Source organism: Rhinatrema bivittatum, chromosome 5 (genome assembly GCF_901001135.1).
Source record: "Rhinatrema bivittatum chromosome 5, aRhiBiv1.1, whole genome shotgun sequence".
Taxonomy (NCBI): Eukaryota; Metazoa; Chordata; class Amphibia; order Gymnophiona; family Rhinatrematidae; genus Rhinatrema; species Rhinatrema bivittatum.
In genome coordinates this window covers 106,006,858-106,030,407 of record NC_042619.1, presented here as the reverse complement: position 1 = coordinate 106,030,407, position 23,550 = coordinate 106,006,858, and the positions used below count along the sequence as shown (strand labels likewise).

Sequence of the window (23,550 nt, the reverse complement as noted above, 5' to 3'; positions counted from 1 at the left end):
AGGATGGATCAGAAACGTAACAATTAATAACTATTGCACATGCAGTGTTAACTGGGAAAGTACATAAAGGAAATAATCATGAGAACAATTATTTGGTGCATATAGACAGCAGAGAGACACTTCTTTGTCATTTAAGGACCCTGTGAGTAGTAAAAAAATCTGCCATCTGAATCTTGAAAGATCTTATTTACCTGAAAATTAGTAGTTTTATTAACAAGGATGGCCACCCCTGCTTTCTTACCCTTGGCAGCTGAGTAGTAGCAAGCTTTTTACTTTCCTTGTCTTTTAAGGACCCTGTGAGTAGTAAAAAAATCTGCCATCTGAATCTTGAAAGATCTTATTTACCTGAAAATTAGTAGTTTTATTAACAAGGATGGCCACCCCTGCTTTCTTACCCTTGGCAGCTGAGTAGTAGCAAGCTTTTTACTTTCCTTGTCTGTAAGATGGGTCTCTTGGAGGCAGACTATTTATTTAATTCTTTTTTTATACCAGTATTAGTGGTTACATCATACCGGTTTACATCCGAACTGAGGTAGAAGATGCATCAAACAGGGCCAGGGGATGGGAATACAAGGAACAAAGAGAAGGTTAGTTGGGAACTGGCAAACAAGAGATCAGAACTATAGATATAATCTGTTAAACAATGAAACATAACTTAACAGCTAGGTTCAAGTAACTATGGCAGCATTATACTTTTTCAAGTACTGTAAAACCTTTTTCCTATTAATTGGGGAGCCTAGGCTATTTATATTGAAAGACGTTACCCAAGTGGCATCACCTGGTATCTCCTTATATGAAGTATACAACAGATCTGAAGTGATAGTATAATACCATGCAAAGCCCCCAGCTAGCTCTGCATTCCACCTTCTAGATGAGATAAATATACATATTGCTAGGTTCATGAAAACCCCACCTCCAAGGATGCTTCCAGAGCTCCACAATGAGGCTGAATGCTTTCTCTCCTAGGGCAACAGAATGAAGCCCTCTCCTAAACAGACTTATAATTTTGTTTCCAGATTATAGTTGGGTTAGAGCTCTAGACCAAAAACCAGTTCCCATACCCACTGAATCCCTCCCCCTTCCCCTCACCCACTTCAAAAGTATCTAGCATTCTCTGGAAAACAGGGAGTGAGGTTCCGAATATAAATGTGGATGGGTGTCACACTCCCAAAACTAATACAAAAACTCCTAAATGGTTAACAAAGAAAGCAGAGGGAAAAATTATTCTTAGAATCATACAGCAATAGACTGTTAAAAAAAACCCTAACGGTCATGTCTAGTGTGTTCATAATAGAAATGTTCAGTTCTCTTGGCATCTCAGCTTAGGAAATCTTCTCCATGATCACAGTGACCAGAAGGGACCCACTTTGATATTGAAGCAGGTAACTGTTCCAAAGAAGCAAACCTCTTTCCCCATCGAAAAACCAAGTAGGACATCGCATTCAGGGCTGTATTATCAATAATTCCAAGATGATGAAACACAGCTAATAAAAATACCCATGAGGCCCAGACATCCTTCCAGAACTTGTGAACAGACTGTAACCCATCGGCGCAAATATGGCACTGATCTGGCTGATGAAGAAAGGCCACAGTGCAATGCAAACCATGCTAGGTCTGCCCACCATTATACCTTCCAGGGTCTAAAGGAAAACCAGAACAAGGAACCAAACTGTGCCATCAAATTGGCATTATTGGCTCATTGCATCCACACATTTCTGAGCTTCCTCCACAGAGACGAAAAGACAAACTCGGTCAGCGTGTCACATTTTAAGCTTGGCTGGGTAAGTTAATGTGATTTGCTACTGAAACAACATGGTGTATTTCAACGAAAAATTCCGGTGCAGCATGGAAACTCGAGTGGAGTAATCCTGGAAGATCCGCACCCATTGCAAGTTATAGTAGAGCTCTGGGCTTTTGCGGTAGGTTTGAGGAGAATCTGCTTGTGGGAAAAGTTCAAAAGTTTAGTGATTATGATTCTTGGACAGAGTTTGCGCTCTTTTGATTTGAAAGGTAGTTTTTATCTCTAGGATGTTTAAAGCATCCAGGAGCCAGGACTCCAAAAAGGCCCCCAAATTTTTGTCTTCAATAGATTCTGGCAGACCAAGGAATCGGAGGTTGAATTTCTGAGACCAATTTTCAAGGTCATCTATTTTCTCTGCTTGTTCTGCCACTGTCTTTTCTAAGGTCGCCCTCTTGGCAGTAAAAGCTAAAGAGTCATCTTCTAGAAGAGAAATTCGATCCCCGGCCTGCATGATCTGTGAACTGAGGTCAGTTAGTGCAGTTTTTACCTCTGTGAGTTGTACAGAGATTCCTGAAAGTTTATCGTCTAAGGCAGCTAATACAACCACCTTGATTTCTGCCACGATTTCCTTGTTAGAACTTTTCTCTGTTGTCTGATCAGGTTGCGGTGCCATCTTATATTCTGTCCCATGGAGTTTTTCTTTGTCATTGATACTGAAGCCGAGACCTGGCACTAACACCCCAAGTGATCCCCTTTCCCCCTTTAATGTCACCCTGCCATAAAAATCACACATACAAAAATTAGTGGCTGAAGAAGGCCGCAGCTTTATAATTATTACCAACAAATTAACCCACCCCGGCGCGAGCCACATACACTCCCGGCTCCAAACCGGTGTCCCTGAGCTGCCAGCTGTTTTTCCAAGCAAGGCAGCCCCTTATGCCTGGCCCCCACCGTGATTTCAAAGCAGGGGGACCCACCCGGGCTGACAAGGTCGTCCTACTGGCTCGTTCACCCACGTAAATAGCTGCGACAGTATAATCAATGTACATCACTAATATAACTAACATAACTTGATTACCTGTGCCATATACACATGAGTGTAAAATAAAAAAAAAAAAGAAAAGAAAACTTAGCTTGATCAATGATAGCAAGCAGAGGTGGGAACCTCGCCTTGGGGAGGGTGGGTGGGAATCGAGCCGGCTGGGGAGGGGAAAAGGGCCAGCAAGCTTGTGCTGGCCATTTAAATCAGTCCGTGATGTCATTACCACGTGCCTGTTCCCGGCCAACGTCACCGTGCGGTCGCACTAGGTCTGGGGGGTTGGGGGTCGAGAACATGTCATGTGTCACTCTTCTCCTTCCCCTCCTTTGGGCCCCAATCGAGCTGAGTCGGGGGGAGGGGGACGGGTTTACAGCCATGGCCCGCCTCGACGTCATAGGCGGGCCGGCGCACATGTCAGCGCGCAGCCCTGGGACTGACGCCGAGACCCAGCACAAATGCCCCAAGTGAGTCCCTTCCCCCCCCCCCCCCCTTAGTGTTACCCTGCCATAAAAATCACACATACAAAACTTAGTAGCTGAAGAAGGCTACAGCTTTATTATTATTACCAACAAATTAATCTACCCCGGAGTGAGCCACATACACTCCCGGCACCAAACAGGTGTCCCCGGGCTCCCAGCTGTATTTCCTAGCAAGGCAGCCCCTTATGCTTGCCCCCCCCCCCCCCCACCATGATTTCAATGCAGGGGGGCCCACTCAGGCCGACAAGGTCCCCCTACCGGCTCGTTCACCCGCCACTGGCATGAGGTAGGACACTTACCTCATGCCCCCTCATAAAGCTGCATCCTTCTTCACAAGAAAAAGTTTTCGAGGGCCTCCTGTATGTTGTTATTAAAGAGGTCATATCCGATATCTGAGAGGTGTCCTTGGTCATGTTGGTATAGGCCATCACATGGCTGGTCAGCCCATTCATGCTTTATCTGTAAACCTCTGAGCTTAAGCGCCCATATGCCGACTTGCCTGTTGATCTTCTTAGGGCCCCATTTCTATAGTCTGCTGTCGCTCCATTTCGTATGGTGAATGATGCCGGACCACGAGGCATGTATTGGGGAACATTGATGCTAGCTCGCTCAAATCGGTCTTCATATGGCAAATTAACCATATGCAGGTTGTGGACCCAATATTGTTGCTGTCCAAATGTATCACAATGGCACTGGGCTTGGCCAATGTGTCCTTTTTGAGCTGCGCCAGCGGAATGAGCCGATTCCAAGACATGCCTCTTTCTCCTAACCATATAATGATCCAGACAGTCCTCTGCCATAGTGATGACTCTGTATATGGAGATTAAAGAAGGAAAAGAGGATATTGTAGCTTCATGCATGCTCGAACCGACCAATTCTCTGGATGGCTTCAATGTGCAACTCTGCCTGTGCCGCACTGGTGGCTGCTCCTATCCTAAAGGAATGGGTTCTGAATTATTTGGTGTTGTGCCCTGTGGCGGCCAGTGCCCTGTCTAAAACAACCAAAAATTGGTATACTGTAAGAGGTGCATGATCAGCATGGATCAACAGGAACTTGCCGCCAATGGGTCACAAAGCTAAGAAGTTTTGTATCGGAGAGTTGATCTGTGACAACACGCATTTTAGGGGCAACCTGCAACCTTGTGCTGTTTGGTCTGTTTTGGACTTTTGTATAGTTATCTGTATGTAATCACCATGTAGTTTGATGTTTTCCATCAATAAAGCTCTAAAGCCCTTGTCATTTTTAGTGGTGGCCACCAGCTCACTAAGGCGCATTGGGCCAAAGAAGACCAAAGAAAATGCGGCACAGAAAAGTTTAACTTGAAAATCATTATCGCATATGGATGGTAATACCTGCCATAATTGGATGAGCAGGTCATGTGTGATTGGGCGTCTTTTGTTGCTCGCTGGCTCTAACTTTCTGGCCCAACCAGCCAACAGCTTCTTAATCAAAAACCCTATGTTGGGATCTCCCCAACCTTGGGCCTTGAAAAAGAAAGCAAAACCGGCTATCTGCTTCACCACTACGCCTCTAGATTTCCACTATCTTTGGCCCAATCTATATATTCTGCCATTAGTCATTCATTTACAGGTTCGCTAACCCAACTGCGGTCTTTTAGAAATTCCGATACGGCCTTGTATGATCTGCAGTACGCCTTCCCTGTAGCTGGGGCTACCAATCTCTGAAGGAGTTCTTGTGTGGTGGTGCTCCAATGTTCCATAAATGCTCCAGGACCGGGATCCCCACTTTGTCTGCTCCAGGTACCTGTTTGTAAAACAGATTTCATTTAGCTCTTGACATGGCGTCAGCGATGCTGTTGTTCGTTCTGGGTACGTGGCGAGCGCGTATCACAGTGTTAAGGTCCCGCGAGGGATTTCTCTCTCCATGCCGTCTGACTTTCGGGCCTGCCTCAATCAAAATGGCGCCGATAGCCTTTGCCCATACTATGTCACAGGGGCTACCGGTGCTATTGGTAAGCCCCTGTCACATGGCCATCGGCGCCATCTTGTGCTCCTACCATGTGACAGGGGCTGACCAATGGCACCGGTTGCCCCGTGACATAGTATGGGCAAAGGCTATCGGCGCCATTTTGATTACTGGCAGCCGGCGGTCCGAGTGCAGGAGGTCGCTCCCAGACCCCCGCTGGACCACCAGGGACTTTTGGCAAGTCTCTGGGGACCCTCCTGACCCCCACAAGACTTGCCAAAAGTCCAGCGGGGGTCTGGGAGCGATCTCCTGCACTCGGACCGTCGGCTGCTAGTAATCAAAATGGCGCCGATAGCCTTTGCCCATACTATGTCACAGGGGCTACCGGTGCCATTGGTCAGCCCCTGTCACATGGTAGGAGCACAAGATGGTGCTGGCTGTCCATTGCTCCTACCATGTGACAGGGGCTGACCAATGGCACCAGTAGCCCCTGTGACATAGTAAGGGCAAAGGTTATCGGCACCATTTTGATTACTGGCAGCCGATGGTCCGAGTGCAGGAGGTCGCTCCCGGACCCCTGCTGATCCAAAAGTCCCTGGTGGTCCAGTATTTTACCTGTGTAACTCAGCATGGGCCCATACAGCACAGGATCGTGCTGTCCAACGACGCTCATCGTTCGCATGAAGGCCCTGGACCAATTAACGATGTTTCTTGGTACTGGCTTGTTCACGCGGAGTGCTGGTCTTCCTGCTTCCTCCTTGTCTTCGTCCTTCCTTACTTCTGAATATGTTGATGTATGTGCGTTTTCTGATCCTCTTCCAGAGTGATCTGGGAATGCTCTCCCATAGCTGAGACAAGGACATCAGTGCAGGGGGCACACGTGAGGTATCTGCTGTATAATTACTTCTTTCTTCCTTGTCTGTTGACGCTTCTGATGGCGAGGACTCAGATGAGGAGCCGCTGGAGCTAAATCCTGAGTGAGTCTTCCTCTTGTGTATATTCTTCTGCTTGTCCCCTTTTTTATTTCTCTCGCCCTTACCTGCCTGAGATTTTTTTGTGCGTACCCACTGCTGGTTCACCTAAGATTGCGCAATCCGACTCACCTGGACCGACTCCCGTGTCTTGAGAAGGAGTAGACGTTGCACTTGGGAATTTTTCGTTGCCCCCTTGATGGGAGGTTTGTTCAAGGCTTGGGGGGGGGGGGGGCGCTGGTATGATATGCTGCGTTTCTTGACTGCGTGTGACTGGAACTGCTGCCATGCTGGATGGCCGCCCTGTGTTGGCCGGAGAATCTCACATGCCAGATGTCCGTTCGGTCGCCTGCTGTAAGGGCTGTCCCAAGAAACAAAATTGGCCTGGCCACATTGGCCATTGTTGTGGCGCCACCATGTATGCCATGTTAGAAAATATGGGTTCGGGCTCCATGTGCCTGTTTGGCGAAGTATGTTTTGTCCACCCAAGTAATCCGGGTTCATATTGAACTGTTGTATGGGGGGGCCAGTAAGGGCCCTGCAGGGTTGGACTAAATGCTGATCATGGCCATGTGGCATTCTATGCTAGGGGTAACAGCTGCGGGTTTACAGCCATGGAACTGGGTCTGTCACAAGGGAGCTCTCGTCTAGTGCCTGGCCCATCGGCTAAGTGCCCGGTGTTTTCGGCCTGAGGCACATTGGCGGATGTTTCCCCAAAGTGGTTCGGCTGCTGGCATACGATAGGCATATCAGGCGTATAGTGAAGACCGGGTGGCAGGCCGCAATGTGCGGCATAGGAACTGTCATCTGGGGGGAGGGAAGGGGCCGGGGTGGGATCTAGCCCTCTACCTCTTTAATGCGGTGGTTGTGAGCCAGAAGCAGGATCTTGCCCTCTGCTGCTCCAATGAGGTGGTCGTGAGCTGCCGCCGGCTGAGCTGTCTCGGGCGGTTTTGTGCACTTTGTTCTTTTGGGTGCTTCTCCTGCGGCTCTTCGGCGCCCCCTTGTTCCTGTCTCGCTGGGCATGCTAGTGTTACCTGCTGCTGACATTACTACAACTAGCTAGCTTTTTTTTTTTTTTTTTTAATTAACTAAAGGGCCGAGAACTCCTACTCAGGCCCCAGTACACTAACATGTGTATGTCCAGGCTACTTTGGACACCCCCCGCCCCCCCTTTGCCCTGCCGATTATTGACATGGGGCTAAATGGGTGAAATTTTTTTTTTGTTTTGCACCTCTGAGGTTTGGGAGAAGCTATACTTGCGGTTCCGATCACTGCGGGGACTGAATGAGGCTGTCCACGTGTCTGGGGGGCCGGATGAGGGTCTCCAAGTGTCTGAGCCTGGAGGATCTCGCTGTGTCTGGGCCTGCTGCAAATCGCACTGGCCGGGGAGGGGAAAAGGGCCGGCAAGTGTGAGCCGGCCGTTTAAATCGGTCCGATGATGTCATTGCCACATGTCTGTTCCCGGCCGTCACCGCACGGTCGCACTAGGTCTGGGGGGTTGAGCATGTGTTGTGCGTCTCTCTTCCCTGGGCCCCAATCGAGCCGAGTCGGGGGGGGGGGGGGGGGGGTCGGGTTTATGACCGCGGTTTGCTTTGATGTCAAAGGCGAGCCGTCGTGCATGTCTGCGCGCAGCCCTGGGACTTCCATTAATGGGCATTCCCAGCGTCGATTTCTGCAAAAGGATTAAGAAGAAAAATAAGCAGAAGAGATCACTGAAAAAATAATTTTAAAGTGATGGGAGCGGGATATCCAGAGCCTGGTAAAAAACATCCTCCATGGCTCATATCACGTGATCCCCATGTGACTGCTTTAAAGGAAAGAAAATGTACAAATAACTAAGGGGAAGAGAATGTACAAGTGACTAAGGGGAAGAGAAAAAAAAAAAAGAAATTTGTAAACGAACTTCCAAACTCTGTACCAGAACACCCCTAAAACCACCCTTTTTCCCTTTCACGTTTACTTGCAACACTGCTAGTACACGCAAACTTTGTGCTCTTACAAAATACTACTAATGTGCATATCTTCCAATTTTACACACGTAAACATTTTGAAATTGTACTCTTTAATGTGCACCTAAGAATTTGTATTCTTTGATGGATTGTAAGAATTTTTTATGTTATCCTTCAAATGTGAAGAAGGTGAAAAATAAGTGGAAGAAAGAAACCAACTTTTGGAGTATTTCAATATATAATATAAAAAATATCAGCTGATATCCCCTTTCACAGTAATAGGTAGTTAGAAAAAATAATTCCTGTTATTTCGCTATTTGCTGAATACAGTGGCCCTGTGCTGGAGGCACACATATCCAGTTTGGTTGTTGGGGTAGTCACAATGCATATGTATGACAAAGATATGCATACATTGGGATTCCAATGTACACTCATATATCTCTCATATATATTTATTACAGATATTGTGAAAAAGTGACTAGTAAGAAGTGCCTCTAAGAAAGGATTAAGAACCACTGGCTTAGTAGCTGCCCAAACCTCTGTGGGAGAACTGAATCCTAAAGATTTTTTTTCCCATATTCATATTTTTTTTTTGGCAATTTAAGAAATATACATTACCAGAATTAGAAAACTATCAGATTTACAATTAGAAAAACAGTTAAAATAGGAAGATTTATAGTATGCACATAAACAGTTACAGATGCACATTTTGTACTCAGTAGCTTAATCAATTTCAGATTTCCTCTCCAAAAGAAAGGCATTCTGTACTTGTAGTCAATGGCACAGAAACATGACTAAGATCTCATGAGATCACGCTTAATAATTCTATGTTCCTAACTCCAATGGCTTGACCTTAAACAGAAGTTCTTTTGAATTTGTGTATAAATAATGAGCATAAAATGATGTACATTTAACTGATAAAAACTGACCTCTGCCCTTTGGCAAAACAGATCTAGTTTAAAAGCTTGAAAGTTGACATGAAGGGATGATTTACAGGACTAGAAATGTCTTTACAAACACAATAACCTATTTATTAATTCAATCCATTCTTCTCCAAAAAGCTATCATAAGAAACGAATAAACCATCAGAATTTTTTTTTAAGAATGTTAACACTTCACAAATATTGAAATCTAAATTATTTGCATGGCAAACTAAGTTAATAAAATAAATATAGGCATGCTGCAGCTTACTTTTGTGACTGTCAAATTAGTCGTTATGCACTATAAATCTTAAAAAATATATATTAATAGGAATTTTGTTGCATTCCTCAATATTTTAACAATGGTAAATATTTGATCGATTATACTATTGTACTTTTATAAGTGTTGCCCTATTTTTTTTTATACATTAAAGTGAATTTTCACTACTCTGTAATGAACTTTTAAACTTCTAAACAAATCAACTCAGAAATGCTACTAAACAAAGTAAGTCGAACAGAAGGATTCCTGTGCAACTGAAAATCTATAAATGTCATGCACTGATGCAATAACTCTTATTAACTAATCAGTTTTATTTATATCAGGTATTTTCTTTTCCCTTTAGATAGCACATAAATCCTAAAACCATGTCTATGATAGACTTCGAGTTGTTTAAGAGACAAAAAAAAAGTTGAAAATCCTTTGAATAAGGATTTTTTTTAATTTAAAGTCTATTTCTATTTTTAGGCGAGCCCCCAGGGTTTTTACTTCCACTAGCAAATACTCCAGAATAAGTGAAACATCTAAGACAAAGTTGTAATGGGTGACTTTCAATCAAACTGAAAATTAAACATCATATCAAGCCCTCATCAACAAGCCTTCCCCTAACCCAGGCCTGCACCTGCTATGCCACAGACCATTCACTAAGGCTTGCTGCCCAGTGCACACCATCTTAGACATTATAATTGATTTGTTATAGTTTTCTGAGTTACCCTCTTCTTCTGGTTTCTTCATTTTCCCAATTCTACTATCCTTGTTTTATTGTAACTTTTTGCCTCTTTTCTGCTTCTTCTTTTATGTTAAGGTTAATGTTATTAATCCCGGTTCCCTGTAAACCGATATGATATGATCTGTATCATGAATGTCGGTATAAAAAAGTAAAAAATAAATAAATAAATAAATAAATAAATAAATAAATAAATATCATGAACATTTAGGGTAGAGTCATATTTGCGCTGCTGGTGTACATATATCTCACTGAAGGGAGAGTAAAAATAAAGAAAAAAGTTGCTTATCTGTAAGAGGTGTGTTCTCAGAGGACAGATTTCATCTGTCAAAAGACCGGGTTGGTGCGATGATCAGAGTTTCTAGAACTTTCAGCTTTCTCTGGCTGAGCATGTGTGAGCTGTTTTGTATCACAGCCATTGCGCTGAGCCTAGCTCAGTTCAGTGTGTAACTATATAAAGCTATATAAGGTCGTAGTGGAGTTCTGTGAGGACTGGTATTCCTGCTGTTTTTGGAGAACACTTGTTATAGGTAAGCAACTTTTGCTTTCTCTGAGTCCTCACATGAGGAGGATCCAGAGCAACAGGTTGTCCCCCTGAGAAAAACAGGGGAAAATAACAGTAACAGTGCCAAGTGGCAAAAATATTTTTGTTGTAACAATAACTAAGAAGTCTTAAGTTCAATAAAACGGTATGTGACATTCTTTTTGTCTTTTCTTTTGCATAAATTGTAAATTTAGGTTCTATTAAGACTATATTCAAATTATTTATGGGTGCTGTAGTTGCCGCTGTTCTGATATATATTTTCTTCCTTTTAGATTTGAGATTTTTCCTGTTGGTCCCTCCCAACGCAGTCTATTTGGCAAAACACAGCCGTCTCCAGGGACTGTACTATTATTGAATTGCTTCTGTATTGAAGCATTATGAATAAAACGGCAACCTGAGGAAACTGCAAAGTGTATCTTGCAACATTGAACAGCCTTTATACGTTATCACACATTCCTCCTGAAAACTTTGTTGGCAAGAGGCTTTTTTTTTTTTTTTTTTTTTAGAGAAACCTGAAAATAATAAAAATAGGTCCTAAGGGGGATAGAGTTGGATTCTAAACTTGAAAGAAATCTTTCATGATAGATTGGACAAACTTACTGTTGTGTCAGGAGTACCTATCCAAACAGTAATGGGATGGGAACGTGTGGAGGGACTTCACTTTGCAGCCTAGAAACTTTCTTCATGCAGGCTGATCTCAAGTGGGCCACAGACACTGTCATGACTCTATCAGAGTCAAACTTGTATAGGTATAACAGAGATTCAGTCTGCTATCCAATTATACAGAGAGGGGCTGATATTCAAAGGTGTTTGAGTTATCTAGATAAATGCCTAAGTTTGAATATCACTGGTACTTATCCACATAAATTTTACCTGTAAAACATAGGGGCATTTCAGGGGTGGAGTTGAATAAGCTACCAGCATTGCTCTCAAGGCAACACATAACATTATTGGGAATGGTACACGTGTAACATGGCTCCAGCAACTGGGCCACTTACAGAATGCTGCAGGAACAGGAGGATTGGGTTTGGTTTGGAGGGGGAACTTTAAGTTTACATTAGTCTATTCACTAAGGGATGGCAGGGGGGTGGGAGGGCTAAGAAACCTCCTTAGACCTTTTGACCCACCATCGTTTTTAAAGATTTCAGGGGGCTTGGGAAGGTGGGCAGCATGGGCCTGCCAGTTCCACATTCAGTTCCTCTCTGGGGTGGGGAGGGAATGCACAGGTGACTATTCTGACCTGGTAATTTAAAAAAAAAATTTTTGTCTGTTAGTGCTTAAACAGCTATATTCTTTGACTATAACTGTTTAAGCTTAAAGTTTTTTGAGTTCATGTACCCAAAGAATTTTCAACCTAAACAGAGATATTTCAAGATAGCTGAGCTGGTTTAAAATTACCTGGCTAAAATAGCCACCTAACCTATTTATTTTAAAATTTTATATTTTGCTACATTCAACTTGTATTTTCCTGAGGTGATTACATTAAACATTTATCCCGCTGAATATCCCTAATAACTTATCCAGCTAACTTTAGTTGGATAATTTATCTACTTTTTTGGCTTTTTAAATATTGACTTCAGTATGGTCAATATTCAGTTGCTCAGCGGCTTGGCTAATGAGCAGAGTATATTCAGCAGTGCTGCACCGCTGAATATAACCAACTATTTTAAAGTTAGCCACATATGTTTAAGAGGCTAATTTTAGGGCAGCCCTATAGTGCAACCAGAGTTACCTGCATAAGTTAAGCAGGTAACTGCGAAAATCAGAGACAGCTGCATAACTTAGGTGGCAAATTCTGCTCTTACTACAGAATGCCCCTGACTAATGTAGCTAAATTCTAGCCGTATAACTCGTTATACTGAAAAGCCATTCAGTATAAATGCACCCTCCCGGATTTATGCGAGCAGGGCACTTGTGCGCCGGCGCGCCTATTTTGCATAGGCTGCTGGCGCGTGCAAAGCCCCGGGACGCGCGCAAGTCCCGGGGCTTCATAAAAGGGGCGGGAGGGGTGTGTCCGGGGGTCAGGGGGCGGGCCGGGAGGGCAGTCTCGAATCTCCAGGCCTTGCGGCCTGTGCCAGGGGATGCGAGGCGGCGCACGCAAGTTACGCCTGCTTCAAGCAGGCGTAACTTGCCCAACAAAGGTAGGGGGGGGGATAAAGGTAGGGGGGGGGATTTAGGTAGGGCTGGGGGGTGGGTTAGGTAGGGGAAGGTGGGGGGACGCGGAAGGAAAGTTCCCTCCGAGGAAAGTTCCCTCCGAGGAACGAAGGCAGGCTGCGCGGTTCGGTGCGTGCAGGCTGCCGATTTTGCGCAGCCTTGCGCGCGCCGACCCCGGATTTTATAAGATACGCGCGGCTACGCGCATATCTTATAAAATCCGGTGTACTTTTTAAAGATCTACCTCTAAGGTTCTTTTGCAATCAAAATAGTACAAGGCTTATTCATCTATGTGGATGTGTGGCCTGGGGAAGAATGTTGGGAGGACAATTAACTGGAAGTCTGTCAGTACCTTAGGTAGGATGTATATTTAGATCACCTTATTGTTGAAAGGCTTAGTATATAGCAGTTAAGTAACTAGAGCTTGAAGCTCAGTGACTTTGCATGCCAAAGTCAATGCCATCAAAATATGATCTTCTAAAACAGGTACTTCAGTTCACAAGAATTTAATAGTTCAAACAGAGCTTTCAACAGTTGGGTCCATACCATGATGAGGTCCCAAGACACAGCAGAAGACTTGATGGGAGGCTTAATTAGAAACAATCCCCATATGAACCTGACAACTAAAGGCTGTAAAGGGATGGCTTTACATTTTACATGGTAGGGAAAAGTGACAATTGCACTGAAGTGAACTCTAGCAAAGTTAGTTTGGGGACCAGATTATGGGTGATCTAGAAGGTGTTCTAACAGTTTATTTGTGGAGAAGGAGAAAGGAACTAGGGACTTTCCCTCACACCAGAAAGTAAATATCTACTTGAAGCCATAAGGCTTCCTAGTGGAATCTGAACCAGAAGCCAGTAGAACATGAGAAAGATCATCGGGCAGATGCAGGGAATAAACTACTATTCTCTCAAAATCTAGACTATGAATCTAGGGACCTGATATTAGGGTAGAGTAATATTCCCTGTTTCTGCACTATGACTGTGAGGTAATTTCCCAACAGGATTGGTTCCCTGATAGATAACGCCTAATGGAGTGGGAACCAAACCTGTCTCAGCCAACAGGTTTCTTTTAAATATTAGGAGAGTTTTTACCACTAGAAGAATTGGAGGATATACCTACAGAAGACACTCTCCCCAATCTAGGGAGAAGGTATATTTGGATAACTTATCATTTGACCCTCTCCTTGAACAAAACTGAAGAAATTTCCTGCCCAGCAAGCTTCTTATGGTAGTATCTGTCATGCTGTTAGGTCACCCCCATGTTTCTCTTTTACTGGGTCATGAGCCTTCTTGAAAATTCAGACAATGATGCTTGATGTACATTGCTTATGGACTTGCCACTGACATAGTCCTCTGCTTTTTCTCTTCTGTCTGCATATCAGTACCCCAGACAGTAAAAGTCAGGGCCAATGTTGGTTGCTATCTGAATTCAATTCCTCTTCCTCACCCCTCCCAACCCTGTCAAAGCAGAGAGTGATGTTGTAGTTGTGTGAAAAGCATCAAATCTTATTAGTTAAGGGTAGTAATCCCATGTCTTCTATTAAGGACAGTAACTGCTGTACCAGAAATTTATCTGTATGCACCCTTTTCCTCATTTCCATCCTCTAGCCTTTACGGATCCACAGGGTTTATCCCATGCCCCTTTGGATTCTTTCAACTACACCATCTCCTCCGGAAAGGGTATTCCAGGCATCCACTACCCTCTCCATGAAAACATGTTTCCTGATATTGGTTCTGAGTTTCATTTTACGACCCCTAGTTCTACTGATTTCTTCCCATTGGAAAATGTTTGAAGTTCATGCATCATTAAAACCTTTCAGGTATTTGATGGTCGATATAATATCACTCCTGCACCTCCTCTCTTCCAGGATATACATATTTAGACCTCACACCATTTTGGTCACACTTCTCTGGACTGCCTACACCCTGTCTCTATCATTTTTGAGATATGGGCTCCAGAACTGAACACAGTACTCCAGGTGAGGCCTCACTTAGGACCTGTAAAAGGGAATTATCACCTCCTTTTTTCTTATTGGTTATTCCTCTCTCTATGCAGCTTAGCATTCTTCTGGCTTTCCCTATTGCCTTGTCATATTGCTTCACCATCTTCAGATTGCCAGACACTATTACCCCAAGATACCTCTTTTCATCCATACACATCAGTCTTTTACTCCTCATCATATACAGCTCTTTTAGAGTACCACCACACAGATGCATGACTCTGTACTTCTTGGTACTGAATTCCAGCTGCCAAATTTCCAACAACTCGTCAAGCTTTCTTAAATCACTTTTCATTCTCTCTACTGATGGGAAAGAAGGGAGAAGTGGTGATTGTTGGAGATTTTAATCTGCCGGATGTAGACCGGAGAATCCCTTCTGCAGAATCTAGCAATAGTAGAGAGATAAGAACATAAGAACATAAGAAATTGCCATGCTGGGTCAGACCAAGGGTCCATCGAGCCCAGCATCCTGTTTCCAACAGAGGCCAAACCAGGCCACATGAACCTGGCAATTACCCAAACACTAAGAAGATCGCATGCTACTGATGCAATTAATAGCAGTGGCTATTCCCTAAGTATATTTGATTAATAGCCGTTAATGGACTTTTCCTCCAAGAACTTATCTAAACCTTTTTTGAACCCAGTTACACTAACTGCAGTAACCACATCCTCTGGCAACAAATTCCAGAGCTTTATTGTGCGTTGAGTGAAAAATAATTTTCTCCGATTAGACTTAAATGTGCTACTTGCTAACTTCATGGAATGCCCCCTAGTCCTTCTATTATTCAAAAGTGTAAATAACCGATTCATATCTACTCATTCAAGACCTCTCATGATCTTAAAGACCTCTATCATATCCCCCTCAGCCGTTTCTTTTCCAAGCTGAACAGCCCTAACCTCTTCAGCCTTTCCTCATAGGGGAGCTGTTCCATCCCCTTTATCATTTTGGTTGCCCTTCTCTGAACCTTCTCCATCGCAACTATACCTTTTTTGAGATGTGGCGACCAGAATTGTACACAGTATTCCAGGTGCGGTCTCACCATGGAGCGATATAGAGGCATTATGACATTTTCTGTTTTATTAACCATTCCCTTCCTAATAATTCCTAACATTGTTTGATTTTTTGACTGCTGCAGCACACTGAGCCGACAATTTTAAAGTATTATCCACTATGATGCCTAGATCTTTTTCCTGGGTGGTAGTTCCTAATATGAAACCTAACATCATGTAACTACAGCAAGGATTATTTTTCCCTATATGCAACACTTGCACTTGTCCACATTAAATTTCATCTATTTGGATGCCCAGTCTTCCAGTCTTGCAAGGTCCTCCTGTAATGTATCACAATCTGCTTGTGATTTAACTACTCTGAATAATTTTTTATCAACTCTGAATAATTTTGTATCAACTCTGAATAGTGGATGCCCTGCAAGGGGCTCTGTTCAAACAAATGATAATGGAACCCATGAGGGAGGGAGCTATACTCAATTTAGTGCTCACCATTGGAGATAATGTCTCTAATGTCCAGGTGGGTGCCCACCTCAGCACCAGTGATCATAAAAAGGTATCGTTTCATATCACAAATAGGGTACGGAGAAGAAGCACGAAGACCCGAGTTTTGCAGTTCAAAAACATGGACTTTGATGAAATGGGGAAGTATCTGGAGGAAGAACTAAAAGGTTGGGCAAACAAGAGAGATGTGGAACAACAAATGGACCAAATTAAAAGGAGCAATTACCAAGGCAACTAATCTATATGTTAGAAAAGTAAATAAAAGCAAAAGAAAAATGAAATCTATCTGGTTCTCAAAGGAGGTGGCTGACAAAATAAAAGCTAAAAGAACATCGTTCAAGAAATATAAAGGATCCCAAAGGGAGGAGCACAAGGAAAAATATCTGGTGGAACTGAGGGAGACAAAGAAAGTAATCAAGACGGCAAAAAGTCAAGCAGAAGAAAGGATTGCCAAAGAGGTAAAGCGAGGTGACTAAACATTTTTCAGATATATCAGAGAAAAGTCTAAGTGGTGTAGTGAAATTGAAATGTGAAAAGGATCAATGTGTGGAGAGAGACGAAGAAATGGCAGAAATATTAAACAAATACTTCAGTTTGGTGTTCACTAAAGAGGGCCCTGCAGAAGGACCATCGCTAGTTAACAAGAAACTGGAGGGGAGTGGAGTAGGTGTAATTCCGTTTAAAGAAGAGAATGTATGGGAAGAGCTAGGAAAACTAAAAGTTGACAAAACCATGGGGCATGATGAGGCTCATCCCAGGATACTGAGGGAGCCCAGAGATGTTCTGGTGGGTCCGCTGCATGACCTGTTCAATGAATCCCTAGAAACAGGAGTGGTGCCGAGTGATTGGAGAAGAGCAGTGGTGGTCCCACTTCACAAGAGTGGGAGCAGAGAGTAGGCTGGAAACTACAGGCCAGTTAGCCTCACCTCAGTGGTAGGAAAAGTAATGGAGTCGCTGCTGAAAGAAAGAATAGTGAACTATCTACAGTTGGAAGAATTGCTGGACCAGAGGCAGCATGGATTCACCAGGGGAAGGTCCTATCAGACAAATCTGATTGACTTTTTTGATTAGGTGACTAGGGAATTAGATTGAGGAAGAGTGCTCGATGTCATCTACTTGGATTTCAGCAAAGCTTTTGATATGTTCCCACACAGGAGGCTTGTGAATAAAATGAGAAGCTTAGGAGTGAGTGCCAAGGTGGTGGCCTGAACTGCAAACTGGTTGATGGACAGAAGACAATGTGTGATGGTAAATGGAACTTACTCTGAAGAGAGAGCGGTGTTAAGCGGAGTGCCACAAGGATCGTTGGTAGGACCGGTCCTGTTCAATATCTTTGTGAGCGACATTGCGGACAGGATAGAAGGTAAGGTCTGTCCTTTTGCAGATGATACTAAGATTTGCAACAGAGTGGACATGCTGGAAGGAGTGGAGAGAATGAGATGGGATTTAAGGAAGCTGGAAGAGTGGTTGAAGATATGGCAGCTGAGATTCAATGCCAAGAAGTGCAGCGTCATGCATATGGGATGTGGAAATCTGAAAGAACTGTATTTGATGGTGGGTGAAGGGCCGATGTGCACAGAGCAGGAGAAAGACCTTAAGGTGATAGTGTCTAATGACCTGAAGTCGGCAAAACAATGTGACAAGGCAATAGCTAAAGCCAGAAGAATGCTGGGCTGCATAGAGAGAGGTATATCTAGTAAGAGAAAGGAAGTGATGATCCCCTTGAAAGGGGCCTTGGTGAGGCCTCACCTGGAGTACTGTGTTCAGTTCTGGAGACCATATCTCCAAAGGGACAGAGACAGGATGGTGGCGGTCCAGAGAAGGGCGGCCAAAAAGGTGGATAGTCTTCATAAAATGACTTATGAGGAGAGATTGAAGAACCTAAATATGTACACCCTGGAGGAGAGGAGGAGCAGGAGTGATATTATACAGACTTTTAGATACTTGAAAGGTTTTAATGATCCATGGTCAACAACAAACCTTTTACGTTGGAAAAAAATCAGTAGGACAAGGGGTCATGATTTGAAGCTCCAGGGAGGAAGACTCAGAACCAATGTCAGGAAGTATTTCTTCACGGAGAGGGTGGTGGATGCCTGCATTGCCCTTCCGGAGGAAGTGGTGAAGACTAAAACTGTGAAGGATTTCAAAGGGGCATGGGATAAACACTGTGGATCCATAAAGGCTAGAGGATGAGAATGAAGAAAAGAGCCATGGGGATGGGGTAATGGAGTGGTGGCTACTACCTGATTACTACTCTTATTCAATAAGCCTTCGCACGGTTAATGCAACTCCAACATTGCTCTCTGCTTCAACAGCAAGGGGGAATGTGGAATAGAAGATTTGCATTCAGATAACAACCGACAAGGACTGAACTTCACAATCTGGGTAAACAAATAAGAGTGGGGGTAGCTTGCTTATTACGGCGGTTACTATCCTAAACCAGTTAAGCCTGATACATCACTTTGAATGCATATACAGCACTGCTCTTTGATTCAACGGTAGGGAGAAATGTGGAAAAGAGGATTTACATTCAGACAACATCCAATAAGGCATTGATCTGTGCAGTCTGGGTAACCAAGCATCGGGGTAACTTGCTTGATGTGGCGGTTACTACCCTTAACCATTAAGACTTATGCTCACCTTTGATGCAACTCCAACATCAATGACAGGGTATGGCAGGGAATTTGAATCAAAGAGTTACCAACAAGGGCCCTGAACTTGGTGGTTGATGAAACAGATAAGTATGGGAAAATAATGAAACAGATAAGTATGAGAAAATAAGTGTGGGAGCCTGCTGGGCAGACTGGATGGGCCGATTGGTCTTTTTCTGCCGTCATGTCTATGTTTCTATGTTTACTCATTCAAGCATGTCCACTCTGTTGCAGATCTTAGTATCATCCACAAAGAGACAAACTTTACCTTCTATCCTTTCTACAATGTCACTCACAAAGATAATTTAACTTGTTCTTCTATGCTCTGTCTGGACTAGGACAATTTTGTAGGCCAACTCATCTCTGAAAGCTTTTAGAAAATTTCTGATTGCCTTTAGCTCCAGCAAAATGTTTGGTGGCGCTTTTCCTGAGCACACTAAAAGCTCTTGGTGTGGAGCCTGCCAATAAGAGCACCACAACCCAGGCTGGACACATTCATGGTCAGGACAATTTGGGTAGAAGAACGAGAAAAAGGTGTTCCTTTTGCCAGATTTGATTGAACCAGCCAACAGAGCGTCTTTGAGCTGCTGAATGGCTCAGACATTCTCTCTCATATCCTGAGTTGTTTGTAGCCACTGGGATCCTAGTGTCAACTGGGCTTATCGCATGAGGAGACGTGCTAAGGGTACTACATGTACTGGGTGATGCCATAAGGATCAACATTCTCAACATAACCCATGCTGACATCCCCTGACTTTTTTATTTCTTTCACTTTGGACATCAGGGTGATGATCCTTTTCTTGCCGAAAAAAGGCTTTTAACTGAGTCATATCTAGAAGAGCTCTTATGAATTCCAATTAAGATGATGGGCTCAGGTTGTAATTGGGGTAATTTATGATAAACTCTAGCAACTTTAGCACCTGGATGGTTTTGTTCATTGAGAAGTACTTGACCATCTTATAATCTAAATAGGGAAACATATATCTCTAGTTTGTAAAGACGCACCACTACCACAACTAGATATTATGGGCCTGATTTTAAAAAGCATTTATTTGATTAAAATTGGGTTTTACACATGTAAATGCACTTTACCCATGTAAGTGGGTTTTTGAAACTTGCTTCAATATGCCATTGAATTTCCCATTGTATATTCATGTGTAAGTGCACTTTACATGCATATTTTTTTAAATTGCTATGGTAGTATGTTATATTTACACATGCCACAAGCAACCGAGCTGCGGCCAGCATTCAAACTGGTTATGTAGAGACCCAACACGAATGCTGGAATAGAGTAATACAGTCCCAACACTTTACTTAGGTGTATAAATGCATAGTTTCTTTTATTCAAAAATTGGCAACTCCATTGTTATAATGCACAGTCTTTCATGCACACGGGGTCCCCCGACACGGACCCGTGTTTCGCCAGCGGCTGCGTCGGGGGGGATGCCCACAATTTTTAACAGGAAATTCTTTAAACGGAGTTCTTAAGTTCCTGGCATGGAGTGCATGAAAGACTGTGCATGAAAGACTGTGCATTATAACAATGGAGTTGCCAATTTTTGAATAAAAGAAACTATGCATTTATACACCTAAGTAAACTGTTGGGACTGTATTACTCTATTCCAGCATTCGTGTTGGGTCTCTACATATTTACACTTGCAACACCTTTTAAAATTACTCTTTATGTGAATACTCATGGAGCTGATGCTAGGCCGAAGGGCAGTATGTGAAATCAGAGATGGTGTTTCCGTATTATAAATCTGAGATCCTTCCTTTAGTTTGGATGTATCTCTATGTGGGAGTAAGAATATTTTTAAATCCAGGGAACATAACCATTCTCCTTTTTTGGAAAAGAGAAATTAAGGAACCCAACAAAACCATCCTGAACTTAGAATATAATCCTCACCCTATTTCTACTGGAGGAACAGGTTCAACCATGCTGCTCACCAAAAGGAAGGAAAGTTCCTTCAGTAGTATATCTGGATGCTGAGAGATGTAATGATAACCTCTTGGTGGGCAAATTGGTGAGTTTTTCCATTAGCAAGCTGGCTTCCCCTTCCAAATAAAGGCAAGGATAGAAGATCGAAAAAACCTGATCTCCTCTGCTTTAACCCATAAAAGAATCATCTGCAGGACATACAGAATCTTAGGCAAAATTACCATTTTAACCACAGCGCATCTGCCAAGAAAAGATAACGGATAATCCGCCCATCTGTTTAGCAACTGTCTACAGTCATCTAACACACTAACTATATTACGCTGATATAATTAAGTTTCCATGCGAGTGAGATGGATACCTAAATATTTCAGGCCCCCGAGATTCCATGTAAAAGGGAAGGGAGTTTGCCAGGTTGTTGCTAGTGATGGAGAAAAAGGAAATGCTTCAGATTTTCCATAATTAATTCTCAAAGCGTAAAAAGACTGACATTTTTTGAGAGTTGAAATCCATTAATTAAAATTTGAGCTGCTGAATCTGCGTAAAGTAAGCACACCCAAGAAATGAAGCTACAGGGAAATCCAAACTGTGTTAAAATATACCACAAGTAAGGCCAACTCATCCATTCAAAGGCTTTCTCCGAGTCTAAACTCAGAAGACGTCCCATAGAATTAGCAGCAGGGGCCCCCTGAATAGCTACCAAATCTTTCAAAATATTAGCAACAGAAGTACAGCCTTTAATAAAGCCTGATTAATCCACCCACACCAGTGTTCTTATTACACAATTCAAGTGGTCTGCCAGGATAGCTGCTAGCAATTTGATATCCTGATTAAGTAGTGAAATGGGGCAGAATAAATTGGGCAACAATGGATCCTTTCCCAGTTTAGGAAGCAAGACAATCATAGCTAGATTATGGCCAACTGCAAATGTCCCTTGTTCATGGCAGCTAAAAACATGCTGAGTACAGTGACTGCAATATTTGGAAATACGTTTTTATTCATTTCCAATCCAAAGCCACCCGGCCTGGGCGCCTTGCCTAACTGTGTGGATTGGATAGCTTTTTTAACCTCCACAATTTGTATAGGGGATTCCAACAGAAGATTTTGATCTATGCCAATTTAGGTAACTGAATAGATTCAAAAAAATCCATCTGAGCGTTCAAATCTGCAGACTCCCCATTATAGAGGGTCTGAAAAAAAGCAGCTAAGGATCGCAAAATACCTTCCATATCAGTATCCACCCTTCCCGTGGCTACATTCTTTAGTTTAGTAATAAGTTGCCATGATACAGCTGGTTTAAGAAGATTGCCTATCAATTTCCCAGTCTTATTACCCCATTGAAAAAGTTTGAACTTAAAATAAAACAAATTTACCCCATCATTCATCAAAAAAAGTTAACGCATGCATTATGAAAATGAGGTGTATTTATGGAAAATTGTAAGTTACCGCACCACGCAGTAACTTACTGCTTTGCATAGGCATTATCGCATGGTGCAGTAAGTTTACCATGCACTGCGAGAATCCTTAACATACGCAGCTTGCACTCCCGTGTCCCTCCCCCCCCTTCTCCCCATCAGATAACCATTAATAATCACACATTAACCGTTATTGGTGAAAACAGGCCGCAGCTTTTATTAATAATTAACATAAACCAAATAATTTTGATACCCGAGTATTAGTGCGTGCGTCAAATATAACTAAACCAGGCTTCGTACCGGCGTCCGCCATTTTAGCCAGTCCGCCACACGATCTGTCCGGCCCCTCGCCATGTCCAAGCCGAGGGGCCACCCCCCGGGCAGCCCACGCCCACCTCTACGCACTTCTCCTTCCTCTGGGACCCCGGTTTGTCCACCGTGTCCTCCAGGCCCCTCCGGGCCCCCCTGACTCGGGTACCCCCGCCACCAGGCCGGGATAGTGGTACACTTGTCCCGGACCCCCCAACCCCTCTACTGCGGCCCCAACTTTTTTAGCGCACGCTCTAGCGCTTCCTGTATTGCGTTGTTAAATATGTCGTACCCCACGTCTGATAAGTGAATCAGGTCCTGTCTGTACAAGCCCAAGCATGGCTCGTCGGCCCACTCATGCCGTATGGTAATAATAGCCGTCGTTTGGGCCCATATCTCGATCTGCCTGTTCACTTTCTTCCGCCCTCTGGCCCACAATCTGTCACCCTGCCATTTCAGCCTGGGTATGATTTCGGACCATATTATGGTCGTGTCCCTTGTTAAGTCCTGGATCTCCAGGAGATCCCTTTTAATGCTGTCTATGAGCTGCTTAGCTGTCTGTCCCCCCAGGTCGTTGCCCCCTAGATGTATCACTATGGCGTCTGGCTTCTGGCGGGTATGCAGGCTGTTCTGTATCTCCGGGATCAGTTGTTCCCATCTCATTCCACGGATTCCCATCCATGTCAGGGATATTCCCTTTGGCGCCAGCCCCAGGTGGGCTCCGTATGTTCTCTCACGGGCTCTCTTGGCCGCCCAATGTACGAAGGAGTGTCCCATAACCCACACTATCTTTCTTCGTAGGTACTGACCTGCAGGTAAGATGAATTGCATGATTAGTGCCCCAATTGCACGGCCCCTGGCCTTACGTATCTCTTGGCCGCCGCCGATTGCCACCTACCAATCTTTTGTATGACCTCCATGGGTAAACCCGCCTGGGCTGCGCTCGTCGCCGCCCCAATCCGGAACGAATGAGTTCCATACTCTCCCGGGTTTAGCC

The 23,550-nt window shown here is 43.7% G+C and overlaps 1 protein-coding gene across 8 annotated transcripts in view; it reads right to left on the bottom strand.

Moving 5' to 3' along the window:
• NBEA (neurobeachin) overlaps positions 1–23,550 on the bottom strand; it is a 2,460,099-nt gene that overhangs the window by 936,793 nt on the left and 1,499,756 nt on the right. Inside the window, exon 1 of one of the 8 annotated variants that reach the window (XM_029602693.1) lies at positions 7,389–7,527. The exons of 6 other annotated variants lie outside the window; for them this stretch is intronic. The gene's annotated coding sequence lies outside the window, so the exon portion shown is untranslated. Of the gene's footprint in view, positions 1–6,289; positions 6,415–7,388; positions 7,528–23,550 lie in introns of those variants that run through there. One more of the 8 variants, XM_029602694.1, reaches the window with a different exon arrangement.